Source organism: Gossypium arboreum, chromosome 13 (genome assembly GCF_025698485.1).
Source record: "Gossypium arboreum isolate Shixiya-1 chromosome 13, ASM2569848v2, whole genome shotgun sequence".
Classification (NCBI taxonomy): domain Eukaryota; kingdom Viridiplantae; phylum Streptophyta; class Magnoliopsida; order Malvales; family Malvaceae; genus Gossypium; species Gossypium arboreum.
In genome coordinates this window covers 92,011,440-92,021,888 of record NC_069082.1, presented here as the reverse complement: position 1 = coordinate 92,021,888, position 10,449 = coordinate 92,011,440, and the positions used below count along the sequence as shown (strand labels likewise).

Here is a 10,449-nt window from a genome sequence, read left to right as displayed (position 1 = left end):
TTGGCTAATTTTCTGGAATTCTGTGACACTTTCAAGATAAATAACATTTTTGATGATGGTATTCAGGTACGATTGTTTCCATTCTCATTAAGGAATAAGCCTAAATAGTGGTTGAACTCCCTACCATGAGGATCTATTACTACATGGGAACAAATGAGCTAAAAATTCTTGTTGAAGTACTTTTCACCAGCTAAGACAGCCAAATTGAGGAATGATATCTCCTTCTTTCTATAGATGGACTTAGCAACCTTACATGATGCATGAGAGAGATATAAGGACTTACTGAGAATGTGCCCTCACCATGGGTTATGTCTATGGCTACAGGTTTAGACTTTCTACAACGGTTGAACCCCTCAACTCGGGAACTAATAGATGCAGCCGCCAGTGGTACTTTAAATAATAAAACACTTGAGGAGGCTTATGAGTTTATAGAGGAGACTTCACTGAATAACTATCAGTGGAAAGTCATGAGAACAAAGCCAACAAAGGTAGTCGGTGTTTTTAACGTAGACGCAGTCACCATGTTATCAAACCAAGTAGAACTTTTAAGTAAGAAAATTGATGGTTTATATGGTTCTACGCAGGTACAGTCGGTGATGCAGTGTGATACGAATGGAGGAGGGATGAACAATCCAGAATGCCTATCCTACAACCCTAGCATAATAGACGAACAAGTCAACTATATGGGTAATAATTCTAGACCTCAGTATAATCCCTATAGTAACACTTATAATGAAGGTTGGAGGAACCATCCTAACTTCTCTTGGGGTGGTCAAGGAAATCAAAGACCACAACCCCCTCCACCTTACCAGTAGAAAAATAAGTTGAACCTTAAGAAGATGTTGACGAAGTTTATTTCGGTGTTAGAAACTCGCTTCTAAAACACTGAAACAACACTCAAAAATCAACAAGTGTCGACTCAAGGACTCGAGAACCAGATAGGTCAATTGGAAAAGATGATTTCTGAATGACCACAAGGCAGCTTGCCAAGTAACACCGAAATTAACCCAAAAGAGCAGCTTCCTGCAATTACTCTTCGAGATGAAGAAGGGTTAGCTGAATCTGAATCTAAACTGAGGCAAAAAACTATGGTAAGCAATGTTAAGATTGAAGTAAGCCACAACGAACAAAAACTGGTAAGTAAGGAGTATAAACCTCGTGTACCATATCCATTTCCAATAAGGAAAGACTGTACAAATGACCAATTTAGTAAATTCCTTAAACTTTTGAAAAAGTTGCATATTAACTTACCGTTTATTGAAGCCCTTTCGCAGATGCCAAATTCAGTTAAATTTTTAAAGGAGCTTTTAGCAAACAAGCGGAAGTTAGATGATTCATTGTACATTGAGCTGAATGCAGCGTGCTCAGCCATTTTGCAAAAAAAAACTACCCAACAAATTGAAAGATCTAGGGAGTTTTACTATTCCTTGTTTAATTGTTAGTTTAAATGTTAACAATGCTTTGGCTGATTTATGGGCAAGTACTAATGTCATGCCCTATAAAATGTTTAAACAACTAGGTCTTGGGAAACCCAAACAAACTAAGATGAGCATCCAATTGGTGGATAAAACTATTAAATTTCCTAAGGGTATTGTTGAAGACATGCTTGTCAAAATTGATAAATTCATCTTCCCAGTCAATTTTGTTGTCTTAAACATGGATGAGGATAGCGATGTACCCTTAATTCTAAGGCGGCCCTTTTTAGTGACTACTAGAACTATCATTGATGTTGGTACAGGTGAATTGATACTTCATGTAGGTGATGATATGATTAAACTCCAAAATTGTGATTCTGTTAAGATATCTAGTGATCGAGATGAATATACGAGTTCTGTTAATGTTAGTAACCTTGTGGCTCAACCTTCTTTGCAGAAACCCCTTTAGAAAAACGTGATGGAGCCACGTTCCAACTCATGCAACAAAAATAGAATGGCTCTTTAGGAACAAAGATTACAGATCGATGAACTAGATGAAGGGCAGACACAGGCTAATGAGAAACCAAGAATACACGATGAACCAAAGCGATGCCATGATGAGCACAAGGATGGAACAAACCAATTTAAGGTTGGAGATCAAGTAGTGTTGGATAAAACAGACCCTCGAACTGCCACTTCAAAGCTTAATGCAAATGGAGCAACTCCTTTTACAGTACTGAATATTTTCCCATACGGTACAGTCGAGGTAAATCATTCTAAATTTGACACTTTTAAGGTAAATATTACTTGGCTAAAACCTTATGTTGATAATAGAATTGACAATGAGAAAGACAGGTTTTGACTTCGTAAACCACTATAACCGTGCGAATATGAGGTAAATCGAGCTTAGACTTTAAATAAGCGGTTCTAAGGAGGCAACTCAAACATTAACATTCCTAATTTACTAATTTTATCTTATGATATTTTTGAAATTAATTAATTTTAAAAAAATATTTAAAACCCACACGGCCTAGACGCACGGGCGTGTCCTTAGCAATGTGGATCCGTTGACTTAGTTTTAAAACTTGAAACAAATCGACAGATAGTTACATGGCCAACCCAGACCACAGGAGTGTCCTTTGCCGTGTGGAGCCTAGGCCTTAGTTTTTCTCAAAAATCAACAAAGACATGGCCTAAAATAATCCACATAGGCGTGTGACATGGCAGTGTGGACCACACGGCCTAGAGACACTAGTGTGTCCTTAGCCGTGTGAAACCTGGAGCTAATTTTTTCAATTTTAAAACAAGTCAGACAGTTACAGGGGCAAGGCACACGATCGTGTGTGGGACACAGTCGAGCCATACAGGCGTGGTAGAAGCGAAAGAGAGTGCACACAGTCATGTGACATGGCCATGTGGGCGTACACGGGCGTTTCCAAGGCCGTGTGAAAACTGGGCTTAAATTTTTAACTTACACGGGCGTGTGTGAGGTCACATGGGGGCATGGGAGAAGCAAAGGAGAATGCATATGGCCGTGCGACATGACCATGAGAACCACACGGCATGGACACACAGGCGTGTTTGAGGCTGTGTAAAGACAGGGCAATGATTTTTATCGCACACGGGTTGAACAGAAGGCCAGGCAGGCGTGTGACACAGCTGTGTGGCCCAACACAGGCCCTACACGATCGTGTCTCCCTTTAAAACCTTAATCCTTTTTATTTTCTTTTTTTTTCTTCTTCTTCCTCCCTTCTTTCACCCTAGCCACCGTAACCCCTCAACCACAATACTCCGGCCACCGTCTCCTCTCTCCCTTATCCCTTCTCTGACGGCCACCCACGCCCCATTTTTTCTTTTTTCTACTAGACCACCCACCACACCCGATCTGCCTCCCCCTCTTCTCCATTGTCACCCCAAACCGACTTACCTAACCTTCCTCCTTTCTTCCTTCCATCATCTCCTACTCCTTAACAAAACCAGACATCGAACAAACCCCTTTCTCCCCTTCCTTTCCCTTCTTCCTCACCCCGTTGTGCCACTTTCTCCCCCCTCTTGCCCCCTTCCTCCTCTCCCCTTTTAAACCTGACCCTCACATCTACCTCTCACCTGTTTCCTCTTTCCTTTGAACCACCATCCTTAACCTCTCCCCACCACCGTCCAAACCATCACCACTACGCAACCTACTGACCACCGCCCCACATCACTCGCTTTTCCCTTTTTGCAATTTCTTTAATTATTATAATTATTCTTAGTGTTATTATTATTATGTCTTTATTACTGTTTTAGTTTACTTTGTTTATTTTTATTAGTTTTATTACAGAATTATTATTTATTATTATTATTGCTTTCTTGAAGTATTCATTCTTGGTTAGTTTAGTTGTTTACTGCTACTTTTATGTCTATTTTAGTTTTCCACACCATCAATATTTTGTATTTATTTTGTTTGGTCATTATCCTTTTGATTTTATTCATATTCTATTTGCCTATTCATTTTTATATATTGATCAGTTATCTAGCCTTCTACTGAAAAGTAACATTCTGATTACAAGTCTATTTTCCATTTACTCTAATTACTGAGCTAAACTTGGATATTCTTTCCTATTTGCTTACCTATTATGTTGATTCGTAAAATTGAATTTTGTGATTGTTTTCTTTCAGGTACACCATGATGAATACACGAGGCAAGACTAAGGTCGCTGTCCTCGCTTCGAAAAAGTGGAAGGGCCTCGGTGGGACCTCTTCTTCAAGCGCATCCGCTGAAACCCGCCACTCCTATCTGTGATTCTCGATGGCCACTAGGAGGATTTATATCAGCTCCCTCGAGCACGACCACTCGATCTAGGCTGCTGTATCAATTGGGCCGCTTTGGAACATGTCTGCCTTGCTGATGACGTTCGCGCCATTATCACTATAGCTCCGTATGATCGATTCTTAGCCATTATCAAGCCCACCTACATGGAACTGACGTTGGAGTTCTTCTCGATGTTTCTAGTGCAACAGGTTATGATGATTCATGACGAGCCAGGTACTATCACTTTCCTCCTTGATGGTTTGGTGCGATAGATAAGTGTCCCAGAGTTCGGTACTGCTATGGGGCCTTACAAAGAGGACTTTATGAGCACCAAAGACTTCTTTTGCCTTCATAGGCACATCCATCACTCACCATCATGGTGTTGGACCAAGCTTATAGGGAGTCAGACACCATATGACACGAGTCGTTTGAAGGCGACTTCTCTCTCTCCGACCTTATGATACATTCATGCCCTCCTAGCTCATACTTTGACAGGTCAGAGAGAGAGTACCAGAGTCATCAGCACTTATGACGCTTATTATCTATGAAGCATAGCGCACGGGCACATATTTGACTTAGCATACTTTATCGCTCTAGCCTTTCGCCATCATATTGACCGTCATAAGAAGGGCCCCATCTGCTTAGGCCCTTACGTGACTCACCTCGCTCGACACTTCGGTCTCGTTGACACACTGGAGCAGTCCTCCACACTCACACTTGTCAGCCAGATGTCCCCACAGGGCATATCGAGCATGATACACATAAGGATGATCGAGTGGCATCGTGGAGTAGATCCTCCTCAGTATAGACTATTTCATTCTGACGCTCAGAATGAATCCAAGAACTTCACTGATGATGTTCCTCCCTATCATGATTATCTACCACAAACTCCATCTTCGAGTCACCGACTTGTTCATTCTACTGCTAGCTTCCAAGGAGTATACACCGAAGAGTTCACCAGTTTCCGTCAGTACTACAATCAAAGGTTTGACCGTATTGTGATCAGAGGTTCGATCGTATTGATGCGACACTACAGCAGATTTATCAGCATTTCCATATTACTCCTCCAGCGTGGATGACTCACAATGCTGATACATTTGATGATGAGGACCATTGAGTCCATTTATCATTTATTTTTATTTTCAATTTTATTTTCTTATTTTTAGTTTTATTTTTATTTTTACATTTATTGTTATGTTTTTAGACTTCTTTTCTTTTTATATTTTGAACTATATATTTTATTTATTTATTATGGTTGTTTTAATCGAGTAACCCTTTAATCTTCTTCAACGTTGTGTTTATTTTCTTATCAGTTGCTCAGAATCATTCCCTACATATACATCTATCTACAATTCTGTTTTCACTACTCTGGGAATTTCATCCAATATTCAGGGCAGTTTCAATTCTCTTCCTCTCTTATGATGTTTTGTTTCTATTGTGATTATCTATTTTTGTACATTGAGGGCAATGTACATCTTAAGTGTGGGGAGGTTATTTATATGATTATTAGAAAATCCCTAAATTATGTCTTATATTCAAGTAATTTTCTCATTTTACTATTAGAATGAATTCTTATCAATTTGTGATTTTTATTGATATGTTTTAAACTAAATTCATAGGTAATTGTGCATTGATTGTTTAATCTTTAAGGCATGAGAGAACCAAGCATGATGAGTCTATTTTCAGAATTAAAAAAAATTGCTAAGTTTTTTCCCTAAATTGAGGTATTACCTTGAAGTTTGAAATTTGCAAGATTGATATAAAAAAACCATAATATTTTGTGAGATTTTGAGCCTTTAGAGTATACACTTTTCTTGCTCACTTTATTATTAGTTATGAGTGTGTCAATACTGATTGGTTATTCTAGAACTTGCTTCGATTATACATGTCGAGACCACACCTTTGATTTGATATACTAAGATGATAAAGGCACTTAAGTTTTAACCCACTTATACCAAAAATCCTACCGTCATAATTAACCCTTAGTGAACCCCTTTTAGCCTGATAAACTGTTTTTTGATCTACCCTAAATATTAACCCAAAACTCATTCTTTTTGATTTAGTGAGAATCTTTCCTATTTTATTGACTCCCTTTTTGTCAATATTTGATTTGGTTAGTTGTCTAACTATGTTCTTTGGTTCAATTGGTAAATTATTTCTTATTATTCCTTGTTATTGAAAAAATATTAATCAAAAAGAAAAGAAAATATTATATACATTTATCGTTTATTATTACTTAAATCCATGTCAATTGAGCTTGAACATTTATATTCATTTTCTATGAAGAAGCTCATGTTATTCTTAAAATTATTTCAATTGATGTAATTATTTCAGTATTAGTTTATTTTTCAAGTTAGGAAAATTTATCAATTCGATCTCGATTCTAACCTTCTTTTTCAGCCTTAATCCACATCTTTAACCCAAGTCCTATTACAACCCTTTAAAGTCCTTTTGATTTGTGTATCATCTCATTTTATAGTGGTGGAGATGTGATTTTCATACAAGCCTATGGTAATGACTTTTCATGTTTGACTTTTGAGTGCTTAATTTTTGAACCTTACACACTTTGAGTGATTTGAGTGAACCTTTAGTGAGGATGTCAATTCTTGTTGATTTTGAATTAAAGATAATTACTTAGATAAGGGGAAATACCTATGTTTTTATGCTTTAAAAATGTGTGACTTGGATTGTTTGAATCTTTAGTGATCTTTTAGTTGAATTATCAATGTATGATTATTTGTGAGTTATGACAAAACATTATTGATGAGAGTCATGAATTGAGAGAGTTTAATTTTTAATTGTGATTTGAGGATTTTCCTTGAGGACAAACAAAAGCTTAAGTGTAGGGATATTTGATAAGCCATAAAAGTAACATATTTTAATCTCATTCTTGATGCGTTTTTGGATGATTTATTATTTAACTTAGTGAATTCGATGCTCCTAATCCTTTAATTTCATGTTTTATACTTAGGAGAGCGTAGGAGAACAAAAGGAGCAAAAAATGGGCCAAAATCAGAAAAAACGGGCTATTTTAAGGATCCAAACAGCCAGCCTTTTCCCACACAGGCTAAGCACTCACACGGTCTGGCCAAATGCCTATGTGCCAGCCCGTGTGGATTTCGAACCCTGTTTCCCTAATACACAGAAAAATCCAATTTTTAGGGTTTCTAAGCGTTCTAAAGTTTATAAATACATACTAGAAGAGGACTGGAGGGGGGACGTAGAACTAAACGAAGAAAAGACTTGAAGAACGCCAATGGATTCGACTAAAAAGTTAGATCTCCTTCAAGACTAAAGATCTCCATTCAATTTCTCTCGAAGTATTTGAGTTTCTTTATGTTTTGTTATTTTCCTAATTTTGAGATGTTTTCCTTCCAAACTATGAACTAGCTTCCCTAGATACCTAGGGAGGATGAAAACTAAGTCTGATCTTATTATTTGATTCTTTCTGAATTACATGATAAATATTTGTTCTTGATCTCAATTATGTGTTCTTATTTCATGTTTTAATGTTTTCAGGATATTAATTCATGATTGATGTGGTTATTTAGTGGAGAAAAAGTCCCTATTTAAGATTAGATCTGGCATAATTAAGTGGAGTTGCATGCAATCCTAGAAATAGCACAACATAAATCTACTGGATCAGAGTCAAATCTAATATGGGAATTCATAGATCGAGTTAATGTGACGATAGGGGTTTTAATTAGAAAGAGATTTCTTTTAATCAACCTAGAGTCAATTGTCTTTATTCTCGAAAGAGATATTAACATAAGTTAAGGATTTCTACAGATCATGACAAGTGAATAAATCATTTAACTTAGATTTAGAATAATAAGTGGAGTCTAGGTGGATTCTTTCCTGGGTATTGTCTCTCTCATCGGTTTTCTTCAAATATTTTCCTACTTTATTCTTTGTTTCGTCTTAGTAATTAGGTTAGTGAGATTAGGTTAAAATAAATCCCTTCAATTTATTCAGCTAGATAATAAAAAGATAGTAACTACTACTAGTTTTAGTCCTTGTGGATACGATATTCCCGACTCACCATAGCTATACTATCATTCGATAGGTGCGCTTGCCTTTGTAGTATTTTAGTTTGTTCATGACGTCATCAAATATTCTTGTGATAGATTAGGCCAAGCCTATGTAGTAATATTAATAGACTTTATACATGTCGAAACCTGAATCAAGTCAAAATATGTGCATCAAGTTTCGCTCAAGTCCGCTGATATTTGAAAATGGTCAACCCAAGCTTATTTTAAGTTTATCCATATTAATTTTTAATTCTTTTAAAAAATTAATTTAATATTTTTTATTACTTTTTTTTGAATTTTTTACTAAATTTTAAACGTTGATAACTTCAATGTTTAAAATTATAGTATTATATCTTTAATTTACTTTTATATAAATTACATACTATAAAACTAAAATAATATATATTTTTATATTACAAAGTAGAAAACAGTTGAGCTTAAAAATTAAATATTAGAGTTCAACCTCTACTCATATTTTAAACGAACTTAACTTTTTCCAAGTTCATTTTTCAAGTCTTATATTTTTATTCAAACCTCCTATAGTTCAAACATGAGGCCTATAATTGACCTTTGAATAGTTCTATCTCCAAAATAATATGTAAAAACACATTAATGACTAGAATTTGTCACTTAAGTGAAAATATATTATATATAAATTTATATTTAGAAAAACGTAATAATTCATATATAAATTTTAAGAATATTTTTAAAAAAAGGTTGAATAGCTTTTTCCTAATAATTAGAAGTTGCGTTAATAATAATGCGAAGTTTATTTTATAGAAAAATACAAATGGATAGTTTTAATTGAAAAACAGTTTAAGTGTTCTAGATAAATTTATTTTATTTTATAAAATAATTAAATGATATAATTATCTTTATATCTTTTAAAATGTATAATTATTTATTTGGCCTCAAACTTTACATAAAAAAAGTTATTTTAGTTCTCCGTTTAATTTTTGCCTCTATTAGCCCTTAAATATATGTTGTTTGTCAAATCACTTTAAAATGGATAGAAAAGTTAACATTTGTTAACATTGTTAATGTGGCATATATGTGGATTATCACGTGAATGCCAAATCAGTAATTAATTAAATTTTAAATTTTAAAATTATTAAAAGGTATAAAATTATTTTTAAAAATAATTAATTTCTAATGTGGCAAACACATGGACTACCACATGGATGATATGTTAACAAAGTTAATAGATGTTAATTTTTCTTTTCATTTTGGTTGATTTGATAACAATTTAAGTTCAAGGATTAAAATAGGTGAAAATTAAATGAAAGGCTAAAATAACTTTTTTTAATAAACTTAGAGGATTAAGTAAGTCATTATGACATTAAAAGCGAACAATTTTAGCCTTTTTATATTTTTTATCAAGTGACACCAAATTTAATCAATCATTTTATTATAGTATATATAATTATATTGTTATCATATTCATATGTATATATGAAATAGTGATTATATACATACATATTCGTATATGAATTAACTTAACTTTTAAATCATTACCTATCCTTTGGTTTTTATCTCTTAGAATTATCTTTTACATAAAAATTTTATAATATACCATGTAATCACAAACTAATCACTTAATTATAGTGATTAAAGTTCATCTTTGTCACTAATGTCAATAAAAATAAAATTTTAAGGATATAATCATGAACTTATGATAAGCGGCAAATTAGTAATCACTAAAAGTGGAAATATAATAATGAATAAGAGAACAATGAAAGTAGAGATAATTTATGTTATTAATATGATATAAAAGATCATTGGTCACATCTTGTCAGTATACCTAAATATTTTTGTTTCATTAATATTCTTTAAGGAAGGAATTTTATGTCTCGCTAATAATGTAACAATGATTACTATCTCTACATGTAGGAAGTTTTTATCTTATTTAGTACTGAAACAAACCAATATTAATGCAAAATTCGATAGTATAAAATTAATTAAAAGCTCCAAAAGAGCTGATATATCAATATATAAAAGAACAAAATATATGATGGTTAATACATTAGTTTTAAAAGATATTCACTTTAATGGATCTCATATTTGGTATGCAAAAGATTCGACTATTGAATTGTTTCATGCATGATCCATGAATGCTTAAAAATTTGATATGCATGTTAGAATGATAATCGTGACATGTCTTATATGAGAAATTGAATTGACCATGTAATATCCCCATAAAGAGCTAAAAGCA

General features: G+C 34.0%; 1 non-coding gene across 1 annotated transcript; it reads right to left on the bottom strand.

The window, feature by feature from the left end:
• Nucleotides 1-201: 201 nt before the first annotated feature.
• LOC128287511 (small nucleolar RNA R71) lies at nt 202-308 on the bottom strand. The gene has a single exon (XR_008278211.1). It is a non-coding gene; the product is annotated as a small nucleolar RNA R71 (small nucleolar RNA).
• Between the last annotated feature and the right edge of the window lie 10,141 nt (nt 309-10,449).